General features: G+C 35.4%; 1 long non-coding RNA gene and 1 other non-coding gene across 5 annotated transcripts in view; both read left to right on the forward strand.

Annotated features, from left to right (window-relative positions):
* The window catches only part of LOC109575289 (uncharacterized), a 152,921-nt gene that overhangs the window by 38,033 nt on the left and 95,543 nt on the right, over nucleotides 1–19,345 (forward strand). For all 4 annotated transcript variants that reach the window (XR_011562541.1, XR_011562542.1, XR_011562540.1 and 1 more), the window contains 2 exons: nucleotides 5,832–5,908; nucleotides 7,661–7,697. This is a non-coding gene — a long non-coding RNA (uncharacterized lncRNA). The remainder of the gene's footprint in view (nucleotides 1–5,831; nucleotides 5,909–7,660; nucleotides 7,698–19,345) is intronic.
* Nucleotides 6,608–6,674, forward strand: LOC139178497 (small nucleolar RNA SNORD109A). Its single transcript, XR_011562886.1, has one exon. It is a non-coding gene; the product is annotated as a small nucleolar RNA SNORD109A (small nucleolar RNA).

A 19,345-nucleotide genomic window follows, 5' to 3' on the forward strand; every position in this document is an offset into this window, starting at 1 on the left:
CTCAGGAGACCTTCCAAGTCCAGCAGGTAGGTCTGGCTGAGGCTGCAGACCTTCATAAAGTCACTTTTTTTCTCCCTGGGTCCTGGTGTATGTGTGTGCTCTCCAAGAGTGTAGTTTCTGTTTCCCAAAATCCTATGGTGTCCCCTCAATCAAGCCCCACTAGCTCTTAAAGTCAAATGCTCTGAGGGGCTCCTGCACCTGATGTCAGGCGCCAAATAAGGGAGCCTTACTTGGAGTTCAGAATTCTCACACCTATGGGGGAATCTCTGTGGTATAATTATTTTCCAGTTTGTGGGTCTCCCACCTGGTGGCTACGGCAGTTCATTGTACTGTGTATGTGCCATATCTACCATCTTGTTGTAGCTTCTTCTTTGTCTTTGGAAGTGGAGTATCTTTTTTGTAGGTTTGTCTTTTTTTTTGTCAGTGGTTATTCAGCATATGGTTGTGAGTTTGGTGTGTTCATGAAAGTAGGTGAGATCAGCTCCTTCTATTCCACCATCAGCCTTGAATCTAGGTTGCTGACTTAGGTCAGTTCAGCTCTCACAACATGAGTCATCTTAAAAATTGAACTGGGAAGCTTAGATCTTGAGTAGCCATTCCATTTCTGGGAAGATGTTTTCTGCATACACATTCAGCAACCATAGTAGCTTCAGAGCAATTGTCCCTCTGTGTCTGCAGAGGATTTGTTCCAGGAACCACGAGGATAATAGAATCCTATTCAATCCCTTACATCAATTGGTGTCACTGTAGCTTTTAATGTATTAATATTTATTTTTATTGAAATGCAATTGATGTGCAATATTATGTTAGTATCAAGTGTGCTAACAGTCATTTGACACTTATTACATACATTATGAAATAGTCACCACAATAAATCTAGTAACCACTTGTCTTCATATGCAGTCATGACAATGTTATTGACCATATTCCTTATGCTATATACTACATTCCAAAGGCTTATCTATTTTATAGCTTAAAATTCGTACCTCTTAATTCCTTTCACCTATTTTACCTATGTGCCCCCACCCCTGTAGAAAACACCAATTTTTTTTCTCTGTATTTATGAGTCTGCTTTGGTCTTTTGTTTGTATTGGTAATTGATTCCACAGTTAAATGAGGTCATATTATATTTGTCATCTGTTTGACTTACTTCACTTACCATAATACTCTATAAGTCCATCCATGTTTTCATAAATGTCAAATTGTATTCTTTTTATGGATGAGTAATATTCAATTGCATATATATATATATAATATATTTTTATTCATTCATCTATCAATGGACACTTAAACTGTTTCCATATCTTGGCTATATAAATAATGCTATAATAAACATGAGGGTGAATATGTATTTTTTCAATTAGTATCTTTGTTTTATTTGTGTAAATACCCAGCAGTGAAATTGCTGGATTATATAGCAATTATATTTTAAATATCTTGAGGAAGCTCTATACTGTTTTCCATAGTGACTACACCAACTTGCAATCCCACCAACAATGCATAAGAGTGCACTTTTCACCACATCCTAAACAACACTTATTTGTTGACTTTTTTATTATTTAATGTAATTTTGATAGGTATAAGGTAGTATTTTATGTTGGTTTTTATTTGCTTTTCCCTGATGTTTATTAATGTTAGCATCTTTTCATGTATCTGTTGTCCATCTGTATATCTTCTTTGAGAAAATGTCTGTTCAGGTCCCCAGCTCATTTTTTAAGTGGGTGTTTTTTTTCTGATGTACAGTTGTATATGTACATCCAAGCTTGTTTTGGTTAGTTGGAGTCAAGTTTCCAAATTTTAGAATTATTTGTTCTAGCTCTGTAAAAAAAGAAATACCATTGATGTTTTCATAGGGATTTAATTGAATCTAAGGTTGGCTTGCATACAATGATCATTTTAAAAATACTAATTCTTCCAATCTATAAGCATGAAGTGTATTTCCATTTATTTGTGTCATCTTCAATTTCTTTCATCAGTCTTATCGTTTGAGTGCAAGATTTTTATCTCCTTGGTTAGAGTTATGCCAGGATATTTTATCCTTTTTGATGCAATTATAAATCAGATTATTTTCTTAATTTCTCTTTTGATACTTTGTTATCAATATATGCTGCTTCCCTGGTGGCTCAGACGGTAAAGCATCTACCTGCAATGTGGGAGACCCAGGTTCAATCCCTGGGTTGGGAAGATCCTCTGGAGAAGGAAATGACAACCTACTCCAGTACCCTTGACTGAAAAATCCCATGGATGGAGGAACCTGGTGGGCTACAGTCCATGGAGTTGCAAAGAATCAGACATAATATTGAAGTGAGAGACTTCACTATCAGTATATAGAAATGTAACATTTTTTTCATCAATATTGTGTCCTGTGACTCTACTAAAGCCACTGAAGATTTCCAGTAGTTGTTTGGTGATGTCTTGAGGAGTTTTTATATATAGCATCCTGTCATCTGTAAACAGTGACAGATTTACTTCTTTCCAATTTAGTTTTACTTTTTGTCTGATTTTTGTGGCTAGGACTTCCAATACTATGCTAAATAAAAGTGGTAAGAATGGGTATCCTTGTCTTGCTCCTGATCTCAGAGATGTATTTACTTTTTCACCACTGAATTGATGTTAGCTGTGGGCTTGTCATAAATGGCCTTTATTTTGTTGTGTTTATTCTATACCTAATTTGTTGGAATTTTTATTAAACGGATGTTGAATTTTGTCAAAAGCATTCTCTGAATCTATTGAGAAGGTTTTTATGATTTTTATTCCACATTGATTAATTTGTGAATATTGAACCACCTTCCATTCCTAGGCTAAATCCTAGGAATTAGGAAGCCATCTAGTCCTTGACACTTTTGTTAGAAGTTTTAAATTAATGATTCTTTTTTTATTACTGCTAATTTGGTGTTTATACTGTCTGTTTTTTTCTGATTCTATCTGGGCAGATTGTATAAGGAATTGATTCATTTTTTCTAGGTTTTACATTTTATTGGTGTATATTGTTCATAGTCAGAGAAGGCAATGGCATCCCACTCCAGTACTCTTGCCTGGGAAATCCCATGGACGGAGGAGCCTGGTAGGCTACAGTCCATGGGGTCGCGAAGCATCAGACACGACTGAGCGACTTCACTTTCAATATTCACTTTCATGCACTGGAGAAGGAAATAGCAACCCACTCCAGTATTCTTGCCTGGAGAATCCCAGAGACAGAGGAGCCTGGTGGGCTACCATCTATGGGGTCACACAGATTTGGACATGACTGACACGACTTAGCAGCAGCAGCATTGTTCATAATAATCTCTTATGATATTTTGTATTTCTGTGGTGCTGATTGTAATTTTTTTATTTTTATTACTGATTTTATTTGAACCTGCTCTCTTTCTTGGGGATTCTTGGTATCATTGAATTTTCTATTATTTCTTATTCTCTGTTATTATTTCCACTTTTATCTTTATTATTTCTTTTCTTTTAATAACTTTTGGGTTTGTTTGCTCTTTTTTCTAGTTCCTTTAGATGTAACTTTATATATTGTTTGAGATGTGATTGTTTTCTGAAGTAGGTTTGTGTGACTATAAATTTTCATCGTAGAACTGCTTTGTGACTAATATTTTGGAATGTTGTCTTTAGATTTTCATTTATCTTCAGGTATATTATTTTTTTATTTGTTTTAGTTGGAGGCTAATTACTTTACAATATTGTGGTGGTTTTTGCCATACATTGACATGAATCAGCCATGGGTGTACATGTTTCTCCCCATCCTGAAGCCCTCTCCCACCTCCTTCCCCATCCCATCCCACCAACTTTGAGTGCCCTGTTTCATGCATTGAACTTGGACTGGTCATCTATTTCACATATGGTAATATACATGTTTCAATGCTATTCTCTCAAATCATCCCACTCTTACCTTCTCCCAGAGTCCAAAAGTCTGTTCTTTACATCTATCTGTGTTTCTTTTGTTGTCTTGCATATAGGGTTGTTGTTTTTATTGTTTAGACCCCATGTTTTTGATTCTGTGCCATTTTTCTTGTAATTGATTTCTAGTATATAATTGTGATTGGAAAAAATGCTTGATCTGATTTCAATTTTCTTAAATTTATTGAGACATCTTTGTGGCCTAGCACGTGATCTATCCTGGAGAATGTTCCATGTGTATTTGAAAATAATATTTATTTTGCTGCTTTTGGGTAGAATGTTCTACATATATCTATTAAGGCTACATGATCTAACATTTCATTTAAGCCCAATGTTTCCTCATTGATTCTCTGTATGGATGATCTATCTGTTCATTGAGGTAATTGTGGTATACAAGTTCTATGTGTGTGTTAGTCTCTCAGTCATGTTCGACTCTTTGCAACCTGCCAGTCTCCTCTGTCCATGGGATTGTCTCAGCAAGGATACTGAAGTAGGTAGCCATTCCCTTCTCCAGGTGATCTTCCTGACCCAGGGATTGAACCCAGGTCTCCTGTGTTGCAGGTAGATTCTTTACCATCTAAGCCAGCAGGGAAGCCTAGAAGTCCTGTACTATTATTTTATTACTGTCAGTTTCTTTCTTTATGGTTGTCACTATTTGCTTTATGTTTTTAGATGATACTATTTTGAGTGCATAGATATTTTCTATTGTTATATCTTATTGCTAGGTTGATCACTTAATCATTATATAATGTCCCTCTTTGTTTCTTATACAGTTTGTTTTAAGTCTATTTTGTCTGATGTAAGTATTGCTATTCAAGATTTCTTTTTTTTCCATTCACATGGAATACCTGTTTTTATTCCTTATTTTCAGTCTGTATATATCTTTCAATCTGAAATGAGTTTATAGGTAGTATATAGTGTGTGTGTGTGTGTGTGTGTGTATCCTGTTTTTATATTTATTTAGCACCATTATATGTCTTTTGAGTGGAATACTCAGTCCATTACAACTAAAGTAATTATTGGTAATTATGTACTTATTTTCATTTTGTTAATTGTTTCCTGGTTTTTGTTAAAAAATGTATCCTATCCTATGTGTTTCAATATGAACACATGTCTTCTGTGGCTATGGAGTATAAATCTATCAGATAGAAGAAGTATCACATTGAATACTTTGCATACTTTTATAATCTTTTAGGTGATATAACCCAAGTTCACAGTTAACTACTGTTTCTTTAGACCTGGGTTCGATTGTTTCTATTATACCAAATATACGTATCAGCACTGAAAATCACCTCACTGCAATACCACTTCATGTATCTTTTTAGACAGAGGAACCTTGGGATCCTTCTGGAGTTGCCATTATAACCAAAGTTACTAAAATCAAGTCGAATACCCACCTATGCTGTTTTCCCTATAAGCTGGATGCAAATGGTAAATTCTCAAGAGAATTAGTATGGTGTAAGGAATGCTTATTGGTTGATAGTTGTCCTGTCTGGATCAAGGATGAGCATAAGTATCAGGGTTACTGAAATCCATCCAAGTGGCCTTAGACAAGTAACACTCCCAGAACTGGCTTAATTGATAACTTCCTCAAATATCTCTCAATACCCCTACCACATGCATTGCATTTTTTAATCACAGGATATTTTTATATCATAAGGTACTTATATATTATATAGTCTTTATTAGATACAACTTTAGAATTTTCCATTTCAGATAACTGCTCTGTCATTTGCATAGTTCAGTAGAGAGGATTATAGGCTATTTGCAAAAAGTAAAAAACTCAGAGAGGGAGCAAGTGGCAAGTGAAATAGGAAGGGTGACAGTGCGTGAAGCAACTGTGAAGTTTGTGGAAAGAAATGCCCATATGATTAAAATGGAATCACGCATGGTTTGATCTGATCTATTTTCTTTGTGGTGTTTTGCTGCAGGTCAAAAACTAGAACAAGTTACCGTGCTTTCAAGTGAACAAGTTATTTTCAAGGAAGGAAAGTGAGCAGCTACACTGGTACAGTTGTAATTCTTATGTGTTTTATAACTAATGATGTCAATAGTCAATGTCTGTAAGGTCATTCTTTCAGAGACTCAAGGGAAAATACTTTTATGATAGATATATCTTTTCTTGTGAATGTCTCTATATGGTTCAAGGAATTCTGATTATTGTTTCTTCCCTTTTTAGAACCTTTTTTATAAACAGTAACATGAATAATTTTGGAGAGTCATTGTCATATTTCCTCTTCACCATTTTGTATTGAATGACAATAATCTTGTAATTAAATGCAAATATGCTAAACATTGTTACTTTTAATTTTTATCTGGCACATTCAGAACATAGATGCTTCTACTTATATTTGTACTGTAACTATACTACATATAACTTTGCTACATTATTTACTTTTCAAATTTTTAGTTAAATTTTCTTTATTTTCCCAATAGATTTTATCTAATTTTATTAGAACAATTCAAAGTCACAGTTTTCCTCATATATATATATATATATATATATATATATATACGCACACACACACATATATATATGAGGGTTTTATAAATAAATATATATATATATATAAGAATTTCATTATTCAGGAACTAAATATAACGTTTACTATACCAGATACTATTCTTTATTCATAATGCAGTAGGTAAGCCTGAAGGAAATGAGCCTGGCTATGGAAATGCTTATTTGTTGGGAGGGTGCTTGTCTGGATCGATGATGAGAAAAACTGTCTGAGGATGCTGAGGGACTCATTCCAGATGTCAATCTGAGGTCCAGATGAATGCCCCTCTAACCGGACAAGTAAGACTCTCAGAGCCTGGCTCTATGTGGTGACCCCTCAGTGACAACATGCCAGTGTTAGTGTGCTTTTTTTCTTCCTCAAAGAAAAGGGCATTAGTGTCCTATCCTGTAGGGCATTATATACCGTTATGATATAGTGATCAATTTTGCTTTATTTTGCTCTTTGAATAAAGAGTCATAAACATGACTCTGTATATACATGTGTGGCTTTCCTGGTGGATCAGTGGTAAAAAACCCACCTGCCAATGCAGGAGATGTGGATTTAATCCCTGGGTCGTAAAGATCCCCTAGAGAAGGAAATTGCAACCCACTCCAGTATTCGGAGAAGGCACTGGCGACCCACTCCAGTACTCTTGCCTGGAAATCGCATGGACGGAGGAGCCTGGTAGGCTGCAGTCCATGGCGTCGCTAAGAGTCGGACACGACTGAGCAACTTCACTTTCACTTTTCACTTTCTTGCATTGGAGAAGGAAACGGCAACCCACTTCAGTATTCTTGCCTGAAGAATCCCAGGGACAGAGGAGCCTAGTGGGCTGCCGTCTGTGGGGTCGCACAGAGTCGGACATGACTGAAGCGACTTAGCAGCAGCAGCCAGTATTCTTGCCTGGGAAAATCCAGACAGATGAGCCTGGTGGGCTACAGAGGAGCCAGGGGGGCTACAGTCCATGGGGCTGCAAAAGAGTTGGATATGACTAAAGCACTTAAAAAACAACAAATATACTTGTATATAGGAAATAGTTCTTGAGTAATGAATGAGAAAATGAAAAAGGTTAAATTAAGAAGGGGACAAGCAACTGTGATAGGTACTGAAAGTCTCATTAAAGTTGGACTTAAAGAAGGGAACACCACATGCATGCAGTAAATAATGGTAATAGAACCAAATTTTAGTTCTTTGTTATTTCTGCTATTGAATATTTTCTAAGACTCTGCTTTCCTTTTTGTCATGTTTTGCTGAGACAGCAGGACTGGAATCAGGACTTCCGCTTCAGAGGATGGGGTGAGTAGCTATTTGAAATTCATTTATCATATGCTCTGTACCAGGTCCTGAGGTTTCTCTGTTTATCTTGAGAATATTTTGGTGATGTGTCCTTTTGCTCACTAAGGTCACTTACATTATTAAATCTTTATAACTTCTTCTTTTGTTTTGACTTTTTTCTGCTTTGATGGAAAAATGTCAAATTTTAGAGAATTTTTGGCAATTTCATAGTGGATCAAAAAATTATTGTAGTAAAATTCTATATGTGCCAAAATATTTTGAGATTTTCCTCATCTTTTTAGTTGTTGGGATTTCAAGATACCAACATGATAATTCATAAGTTTTGTGATCTCAGTGTACTATATTTTTGTTTCTGCTTTAGCATAAATTAGTTGTTTGATTAACATAAATTAGTTGTCATTCATTTTTGCAACATGGAAAGTTGTACATGAGCTTTTTAGATCTCTTCAAGACCATGAAGTTTTTATACGATAAATGTTGTTCCTTTTGAAACACAAAATAGTTCAATTTTAAATATTGTATTGTACTAGAAAAAGAGTATTATTTAGAGATATTAAATGGAGAAATATGAAATATCAATATCATATATGGCATCATCATTATTTCTTCCCAAAACTTAAAATATGCCTCACCAAAAAGAGTAGTCCATATATTTCCTGGCAAGCTATGTTGAAGATTATGTGTTACTTAGGACTGTGACATTAATGCCCTAAGAATAAGTAAAGGTTTTTCCTGACAAACCTCTGTCACAAATTCTATTAAGTAGTATTTATGCTTGTGTTTATTATGTATTGTTTATTTATGTATATATTCTCTAGAACTATAGAATATAATTCTAAAGAGCTGATTAATAACTAAAAAATAGTTATGGATTAAAAAGGAAATTGGCTTAGCCAGATATTTAAATGAACTCTAGAACCTCAATCATTAACAAACATTGAGCAAGCATCTGAATAGTAGGAACAATGGAAAACATGTTTTTACTTTAAATATACCTTCTCAAAACCCCTTATTTGTATATTTATTTCTGTTAGTAGATGCACAGTGCCATGAAGTCAGGGATACTGTCTCAGTCCAAAGACTATAATACCTAATTCCCCAGTGGGTTTTAGGGAATAATTTTTTTTAATTTATTAATTTCAATTGGAGGATAATTACAATATTGTGATGGTTTTTGGCATATATCAATATGAATTGACCACAGGCATACATTTGTCCCCTCCATCATGTACCCCCCCTTCCACATCCCTCCCCACCTACAAGCAAGTGAGGGAGAGGAGTCACAAGGTGTGTGATCAGCTTGTGCAGAACCCTCTTACTGGCTGATGATGTAGTAGCAGGGTGGTGCCACAAGGGTTAACATTATCAGTCCTCAGGATTTAGTAAGTCTGGGGGCTACATGTTCGTGGTCATCAAGTAGTTAACTTCTTCCACTTGGTGGATGTTTTAGCATCTATAAAACAACTCAGTGCATCAGATACTGTTATTTAGGTACTTCAGAGAGAAACTAAGTGACTGCCATATGCCAAAATCTGTGACTGCCATACAACTGATTTACTTTTTAAATTGTTACCAATTCTCCTGGCCCAAATGCTACTTTTGTCACTACATGTTCACATCCTTTCAATCATTAATTCTTGAGCCAGACCTTTGTGACTCAAGGGAGTCCTGAGAGACTGTACATTTTCTACAAATAAGAGGCAGACAGATGATATGGGGGGAGGGGCCTGTCCTGGGATGACCCCATAGAGTCCTGTTTAATTATAAAATAAAATGGAAAAATTTATTGAAGGACACAAACTACAAAAATTCAATCATAAAGAGTAGATAATCTGAATAACCCTACTAATGAAATAATTAAGCTTGTGGTTAAAATCCTTTCCATAAAGAAAACTCTAGGTCCATAAAGCTTCAAAAGAAATTAAAAAAAAAAAAAAATACCAATCTACACAATTGTCTATAAAATTTGAAAGAAAGAAATACTTTTCTACTCATTCTATATGAACAACTTTACCTTGATTTTTTTTAAAAAAAGCATGCCATTTAAAAAATATTTAAAAATTCCTCTTGAGCATAAATGGAAACGAAGAACACCAATACAGTATACTAACGCATATATATGAAATTTAGAAAGATGGTAACAATAACCCTGTATATGAGACAGCAAAAGAGACACTGATGTATAGAACAGTCTTTTGGACTCTGTGGGAGAGGGAGAGGGTGGGATGATTTGGGAGAATGGCATTGAAACATGTATAATATCATATATGAAACGAGTCTCCAGTCCAGGTTCGATGCATGATACTGGATGCTTGGGTGCACTGGGACGACCCAGAGGGATGGTATGGAAGGAGGTGGGAGGAGGGTTCAGGATGGGGAACACATGTATACCTGTGGCGGATTCATGTTGATATATGGCAAAACCAATACAATATTGTAAAGTTAAAAAATAAAATTAAATTAAATTTAAAAAAATAAAAATTAAAAAAAAATCAAAATTTTAGTAAATGAAATTTGACAATATATAGAAATACTGTATGGCCAAGTGAGGCTTATCCAAGAACTGCAAGGTTGGTTAACATTTAAAAATCAATGAATGTAGGTAAAACACCTCCAGAAAGTCAAAGTGAAAAACCTTCAAATAACTTGCTTCTCTATAAAATTAACAGGAACCCTGACAAAATGGTCAAAATTACTTTTTAAGAACTCTGGAAATTAACCAAAGATTTGTAGAATTTCAAAAAACATTTATTCAAGAAAACTGGCTGACATTCACCAAGGATAGCAAGCTTTGTAATATTTTAACTTGCCAACTTCCAATACCTCTCTCCCTAGCACTATGGCAGGCTTGAAAATAGTAGACCAGCAGCCATCAGTGGAAGAACAAGTTTGGAGATCCCCCAAAAGTCCTGTCCTCAGAAAATTATTACATTGACCTCTCTGGAAGCTCCCTAAAACAGTCCTGTTTACAGGACTTGTATTTGTGCTGTCTGTATCTGTAGCAAGGGGGAAGGGCTAACTCAGAGCTCACTCAGTAGAGTAAACCCTATTCCAGAAAAGTAACCAAAAGGAACCCATGGAAATTTTTTAGTGTAACATGTCCTTAAAGTGTTGATAGCAACTGGGTTAAAGAATGTGGCCAAAAAACTAAAAAAAGAAATCTTGGAAATGAGATGAACAAAGTATTCTTTGAAAATCCTTTTTGATCTAGAAAGCTACATACTTGTGCAGAGTTGCTTGCCTGAACATGAAACACTTGAATAGGACCTAAGCAATTGCCTCTGGCTTTCTTTTTGTTAATTAATTACTTTTTGGCTGTGCTGGGTGTTTGTTGTGGCGCATGAGTTTCTCACTGCCATGGCTTATCTTCTTGCAGAGCACAGGCTTTAGGCACATGGGCTTCAGTAGTTGCAGCTCACAGGCTCTAAAGTGTGGGCTCAGTAGTTGTGGTGCATGGGCTCAGTTGACCCATGACACGTAGAAACTTCCTGGCCCAGGGGTTGAACCTGTGTCCTCTTCATTGGCAGGCAGATTCTTAGCCACTGTATCACCAGGTAATCCTGCCTTTGGCTTTCTTTGAGGATCTGTCCAATCAAAAGGTGAAGAAGGCTAAGGAAGTGCTGTGAACTACCTGGGGCTTAAATGTAAGCCCCAACACACACACACACACACACATACACACACACACAAACACACCCTTAAGAAAGGGTGAGAGATGTATTTATTAGCTGACCACTAAGATAACTAAGAAAAAACTTCAGTGTCCACCTACTGCTGGGAATAGAGACTTTACACAGTTAGTCCATGAAGATCATTTTTAAGACAAACAGCAATAACAACAAACAACAATAAACTTTTGGAATTGAGAAAAACAGAAAAATGAGTTGCCACATTATATATAAAACATTCAGTTTTCAACAACAGCAACAAAAAATACAAGACATTCAAAGAAACAGAAAATTATGGCCCATACACCAGATAGAAAATATAGAAATTTTCTATATTTCAGTAGAAAATATTCTATTTTCAATAGAAAATATCTCTGAGGCAGGTCAATGTTGGACTTAATAGACAAATACATTAAATTAGCTAGTAAAAGTCTATTCAAAGAGCTGAAGTAAACCATATCTAAAAAATGAAAAGGAAGTATAAGAAAAATGCACAGTACCAATAAATAGAAATTAATAAAAGACCACATGCAAACTCTGGACCTAAAAAATAAAATAACTAAAATTGAAATTATACAAGAGAAGTTATCACAGCAGAGCTGAGTAAATAGAGAAGTTAATGAACCTAAAGATAGCTCAGTTGAGATTATACAGTATGTAGAAGGAAAAATAATAAAGAAAAATAAACTGAACTACAGAAAAATGAGATATGAAATATACCAATAGACTTATAAATTAGAGCCCTAGAAGGAGAAGAAAGAGAAATATTAGAAGAAAGAGAGAACATAATAACTAAAATCTTTCAAAGCTTGATGAAAAACATTAATCTCCAGGCCACTCCAGTACTCTTGCCTACAAAATCTCATGGATGGAGGGACCTGGTAGGCTACGGTCCATGAGGTTGCAAAGAGTCAGACACGACTAAGCGACTTCACTCACTCCACATCCAAGAAGATCAGCAAATTCCAAGTAAGAATAAACTCTAAGAGATCCATACCCAAACACATCACAGTCAAACTGCTAAATGATAAAACCAAAGAGAAAAATGACTCAGTAAGTTTAAAAATTGACTTCTAATAAGCCATGCAGACCAGAAGGCATGTGATGATATGCTCAAAATTATGGGAAAAAAAATCTCAACCAAGAATTCTGTATCTACAAAAAACCATTCTTTCAAAGGGGAGAAATTGACAATCACAGATAAAAAAAAAAAAAAAAAGAAATTTCTTGCTGTAAGATATTTTCTACAAGAAATGTTAAAGAGATTTCTTCTGTCTGAAATAGAGACACTGGAGAGTAACTGAAATCCATATGACAAAATAAAGAGTAGTTTAGTTACCTTAGCTGAAACTACATATATAAATATAAAAATAAAATATAAATGTGTTTTATTTCACACAACAGCAGGTGCAAATTCTATTCACGTTTCCATAAACTATAAACCAGGAGACACTGGAACATATTCAAGGACATAAAACAAGGTGCAAAAAGTTCGTGTTCTAAAGGTATTGAAATCATAGAGTCTGTTCTCTTATCACTGTAGAATTATGTTAGAAATCAGTATCAAAATATACTTAAAAATAACCCACATATTTTCAAGTGCAATGTGACATTTACCAACAGATCTTTCACTTAGCCATCAAAAACCTCAGGAAGGTGAAAAGACTGAAAAGACACAGAGGGTGATTACAGAGAAGAAAGCATTTAAATGAGAAATTACATCAAAATGAGAAAGAATATCAAAGAAACTATCTAATATCAAACTATTAATATCAAAGAAACTTTTAATACCCTGTGTATTGGGAAATTAAATGTCCACTTTTGAATGAGGGATGTCTCTAAGAAGCCATAACAAGGAAAATTAGAAAATATTTAAAACAGAATAAAAATGAAAACAGAATTCATCAGAATTTGTTGCATAAAGTTGAAGCTGCTCAAATACAATGTGAAATCTTGAGTAAGGTATGAAAATAAATAATGGACACTAACATAATTTCATGAACTTTGAACAAAATCTGTACTTTAGTTAATAATACTCTGCATGCCAAGTTGCTTCAGTGGTGTCTGACTCTTTGCTACCCTATGGACTGTAGTCTGTCAGGCCCCCTCTGTCCACAGGCAAGATTTTCTAGGCAAGTTTTTCTAGGCAAGAACACTTGAGTGGGTTGTCATACTCTCCTCCAGGGGATCTTCCCAACCCCTGGGATCAAACGTGCATCTCTTATGCCTCCTGCATTGACAGGCAGGTTCTTTACAGCTAGCACCATCTGGGAAAATAATACTGTATGACATGTTAATTTCCTGTTGTTTGCTTTTTAAGACATAATATTTCTTTATATTTTCAGAAGTGGATTAAAAGTGTCAAGCCTTATTCATTTTTTTTAAATCACTAAAGTAATAAGTTTTCTAGACTTTTTAAAAATTTTAATTGAAAGCTAATTACTTTATAGTATTGTGGTGGTTTTTTGCCATACATTCACATGAATCAGCCATGGGTGTACATGTGTTCCCCATCCTGAATCCCCTTCGTACCTCCCTCCCCACACCATCCCCAAGGGGCATCCCAGTGTACCAGCCCTGAGCACCCTGTCTCATGCATCGAACCTGGACTGGCAATCTATTTCACATATGATAATATACATGTGTCAGTGCTATTCTCTCAAATCATCCCACCCATACCTTCTCCCACAAAGTCCAAAAGTCTTTTCTTTATATCTGTGTCTCTTTTGCTGTCTTGCATATATGGTCATCATTACTATCTTTCTAAATTCCATATATATGTGTTAATGTACTGTATTGGTATTTTTCTTTCTGACTTACTTCGCTCTGTGTAATAGGCTCCAGTTTCATCCACCTCATTAGAACTGATTCAAATGCATTCTTTTTAGTAGCTGAGTAATATTCCATTGTGTATATGTACCACAGCTTTCTTATCCATTCATCCGCTGATGGACATCTAGGTTGCTTCCATGTCCTGGCTATTGTAAACAGTGCTGTGATGAACATTGGGGTACACATGTCTCTTTCAATTCTGGTTTCCTCGGTGTGTATGCCCAGCAATAGGATTTCTGGGTCATATGGCAGTTCTATTTCCAGTTTTTTAAGGAATCTCTACACTGTTCTCCATAGTGGCACTACTAGTTTGCTATCCCACCAACAGTGTAAGAGGGTTCCCTTTTCTCCACACCCTCTCCAGCATTTATTGTTTGTAGACTTTTTGGATAGCAGCCATTCTGATTGGTGTGAGATGGTACCTCATTGTGGTTTTGATTTGCATTTCTCTGATAATGAGTGATATTGAGCATCTTTTGAGGTGTTTGTTAGCCATCTGTATCTCTACTTTGGAGAAATGTCTGTTTAGTTCTTTGGCCCATTTTTTGATTGGGTTGCTTATTTTTCTGGAATTGAGCTGCAGGAGTTGCTTGTATTTTTTTGAGATTAATTATTTGTCAGTTGCTTCATTTGCTATTATTTTCTCCCATTCTGAAGGCTGTATTTTCACCTTGCTTATCATTTCCTTCATTGTGCAAAAGCTTTTAAGTTTAATTAGGTCCCACTTGTTTTTGTTTTTGTTTTTTTTTTTGCTTTTATTTCCAATATTCTGGGAGGTAGGTCATAGAGGATCCAGCCAAGATTTACATCAGAGAGTATTTTGCCCTTGTTTTCCTCTAGGAGTTTTATAGTTTCTGGTCTTAACATTTAGATCGTTAATCCATATTGAGTTTATTTTTGTGTATGGTGTTAGAAAGTGTTCTAGTTTCATTCTTTTGCAAGTGGTTGACCAGTTTTCCCAACACCACTTGTTAAAGATATTGTCCTTTTTCCATTGTATATTCTTGCCTCTTTTGTCAAAGAAAAAGTGTCCATAGGTATGTGGATTTATCTCTGGGCTTTCTATTTTGTTCCACTGATCTAAGTTTCTCTTTTTGTGCCAGTACCATACTGTCTAATGACTGTTGCTTTGAAGTATAGCCTGAAGTCAGGCAGGTTGATTCCTCCCATTCCATTCTTCTTTCTCAAGATTGCTTTGGCTATTCGAGGTTTTTTTGTATTTCCATACAAATTGTGAAATTATTTGTTCTAGTCTCTGAAAAATACCGTTGGTAGTTTGATAGGGATTGTATTGAATCTATAGATTGCCTTGGATAGTATACTCATTTTCACTATATTTATTCTGCCGATCCATGAACATGGTATATTTCTCCTTCTATTTGTGTCATCTTTGATTTCTTTCATCAGTGTTTTATAGTTTTCTATATATAGGTCTTTTCTTTATTTCAGTTCAGTTCAGTTGCTCAGTCGTGCACAACTCTTTGTGACCCCATGAACTGCAGCACGCCAGGGCTCCCTGTCCATCACCAACTCCTGGAGTCCACCCAAACCCATGTCTGTGAGTCTGTGATGCCATCCAACCATCTCGTCCTCTGTTGTCCCCTTCTCCTCCTACCCTCAATCTTTCCCAGCATCAGGGTCTTTTCAAATGAGTCTGATCTTCGCATCAGGTGGCCAAAGTTTGGAGTTTCAGCTTCAAAATCAGTCCTACCAATGAATAACCAGGACTGATCTCCTTTAGGATGGACTTGTTGGATCTCCTTGCAGTCCAAGGGACTCTCAAGAGTCTTCTCCAACACCACAGTTCTTTAGGTAGATTTATTCCTAAGTATTTTATTCTTTTTGTTGCAATGGTGAACGGAATTGTTTCCTTAATTTCTTTTACTGTTTTCTCATTGTTAATGTATAGGAATGTAAGGGATTTCTGTGTGTTAATTTTATATCCTGCAACTTTACTATATTCATTGATTAGCTCTAGTAATTTTCTGGTGGAGTCTTTCGAGTTTTCTATGTAGAGGATCATATTATCTGCAAACAGTGAGAGTTTTACTTCTTCTTTTCCATCTGGATTCCTTTTATTTAGTTAGTTTTCTTCTCTGATTGCTGTGGCTAAAACTTCCAAAACTATGTTGAATAGTAGTGGTGATAATGGGCACACTTGTCTTGTTTCTGACTTTAGGGGAAACGCTTTCAATTTTTCACCATTGAGGATAATGTTTGCTGTGGGTTTATCACATATGGCTTTTATTATGTTGAGGTACATTCCTTCTATGCCTGCTTTTCTGGAAGGTTTTTTGTCATAAATGGATGTTGAATTTTGTCAAAGGCTTTGTCTGCATCTATTGGGATAATCATATGGTTTTTATTTTTCAATTTGTTAATGTGGTGTATCACATTGATTGATTTGTGAATATTGAAGAATCCTTGCATCCCTGTGATAAAGCCCACTTGGTCACGATGTATGATCTTTTTAATATGTTGTTGGATTCTGTTTGCTAGAATTTTGTTAAGTATTTTTGCATCTATGTTCATTAGTGATATTCGCCTGTAGTTTTCTTTTTTGTGGCATCTTTGTCTGGTTTTGGTATTAGGGTGATAGTGGCCTTATAGAATGAGTTTGTAAGTTTACCTTCATCTGCAATTTTCTGCAAGAGTTTGAGTAGGATAGGGGTTAGCTCTTCTCTAAATTTTTGGGAGAATTCAGCTTTGAAGCCATCTGGTCCTGGGCTTTTGTTTTTTGGAAGAATTCTGATTACAGTTTCATTTTATGTACTTGTGATGGGTCTGTTAAGATTTTCTATTTCATCCTGGTTCAGTTTTGGAAAGTTATACTTTTCTAAGAATTTGTCCATTTCTTCCAAGTTGTCCATTTTATTGGCATACAGTTGCTGATAGTAGTCTCTTACGATCCTTTGTATTTCTGTGTTGTCCATTGTGATTTCTCCATTTTCATTTCTAATTTTGTTGATTTGATACTTCTTTTCTTGATGAGTCTGGCTAATGGTGTGTCTATTTTATTCATCTTCTCAAAGAACCAGCTTTTAGCTTTGTTGATTTTTGCTATGGTCTTCTTTGTTTCTTTTGTATTTATTTCTGCCCTAATTTTTATTATTTCTTTCCTTCTACTAACCCTGGGGTGCTTTATTTCTTCTTTTTCTAGTTGCTTTAGATGTAGAGTTAGGTTATTTATTTGATTTCTCTCCTGTTTCTTGAGGTAGGTTTGTATTGCTATGAACTTTCCCCTTAGCACTGCTCTTACTGAATCCCATAGCTTTGGGGTTGTTGTGTTTTCATTTTCATTCATTTCTATGCATATTTTGATTTCTTTTTTGATTTCTCCTGATTTGTTGGTTATTCAGAAATGTGTTTTTAGCCTCCATATGTTTGTGTTTTTAATAGTTTTTTTTCCCTGTAGTTGACATCTAATCTTACTGCATTGTGATCAGAAAAGATGCTTGAGATGATTTCTTTTTTTTTTTAATTTACCAAGGCTAGATTTATGTCCCAGGATGTGATCTATCCTGGAGAAGGTTCCGTATGCACTTGAGAAAAAGGTGAAATTCATTGTTTTAGGGTGAAATGTCCTATAGATATCAATTAGGTCTAACTGGTCCATTGTATCATTTAAAGTTTGTGTTTCCTTGCTAATTTTCTGTTTAGTTGATCTATCCATAGGTGTGAGTGTGATATTAAAGTCTCCCACTATTATTGTGTTACTGTTAATTTCATATCTGTTAGCATTTGCTTACATATTGTGGTGCTCCTATGTTGGATGCTTATATATTTATAATTGTTATATCTTCTTCTTGGATTGATCCTTTGATCATTATGTAGTGTCCTTCTTTGTCTCTTTTCACAGCCTTTATTTCAAAGTCTATTTTATCTGATATGAGTATTGCTACTTCTGCTTTCTTTAGTCTCCATTTGCGTGAAATATCTTGTTCCAGCCCTTCACTTTCAACCTGTATGTGTCCCTAGGTTTGAGGTGGGTCTCTTCTAGACAGCATATATAGGGGTCTTGTATCCATTCAGCCAGTCTTTGTCTTTTGGTTGGGGCATTCAACCCATTTACATTTAAGGTAATTATTGATAAATATGATCCCATTGCCATTTATTTTGTTGTTTTGAGTTCAAGTTTATAAACCTTTTCTGTGTTTCCTGTCTGGAGAAGATCCTTTAGCATTTGTTGGAGAGCTGGTTTGGTGGTGCTGAATTCTCTGAGCTTTTGCTTGTGTGTAAAGCTTTTGATTTCTCCTTCATATTTCAATGAGATCCTTGCTGGGTACAGTAATCTGGGTTGTAGGTTTTTCTCTTTCATCACTTTAAGTATGTCCTGCCATTCCCTTATGGCTTGAAGAATTTCTGTTGAAAGATCAGCTGTTATCTTTATGAGGATCCCCTTGTAGGTTATTTGTTTTTTCCCCTTGCTGCTTTTAGTATTTATTCTTTGTGTTTGATCATTGTTAATTTGATTAATATGTGTCATAGATGTTTCGCCTTAGGTTTATCCTTTTTGGGACTCTCTGGATTTCTTGGATTTGGTTGGCTATTTCCTTCCCCATTTTAGGGACATTTTCAACTATTATCTCCTCAAGTGTTCTCTCATGGCCTTTCTTTTAGTCTTCTTCTTCTGGGACTCCTATGATTCTAATGTTGGGGCATTTGACATTGCCCCCAGAGGTCTCTGAGGTTGTCCTCATTTCTTTTAATTCTTTTTTCTTTTTTCCTCTCTGCTTCATTTATTTCCACCATTCTATCTTCCACCTCACTTATCCAATCTTCTGCCTCAGTTATTCTACTGTTGGTTCCCTCCACAGTGCTTTTGATGTCAATTATTGCATTATTATTGACTGACTCTTTTTTATTTCTTCTAGGTCCTTGTTAAACATTTCTTGCATCTTCTCAATCCTTGTCTCCAAATTATTTCTCTGTAACTCCATTTTGTTTTCAAAATTTTGGATCATTTTTACTATCATTATTCTAAATTCTTCTTCAGGTAGACTCCCTGTCTCCTCCTTTTTTGGTTTGGTGGGCTTTTATCATGTTCCTTTACCTGCTGAATATTTCTCTGCCTTTTCATCTTGTTTAGGTTGCTGTGTTTGGGGTGGCCTTTCTGTATGCAGGAAGTTTGTGGTTCCTCTTTATTGT

Source organism: Bos indicus, chromosome 21 (genome assembly GCF_029378745.1).
Source record: "Bos indicus isolate NIAB-ARS_2022 breed Sahiwal x Tharparkar chromosome 21, NIAB-ARS_B.indTharparkar_mat_pri_1.0, whole genome shotgun sequence".
NCBI lineage: Eukaryota > Metazoa > Chordata > Mammalia > Artiodactyla > Bovidae > Bos > Bos indicus.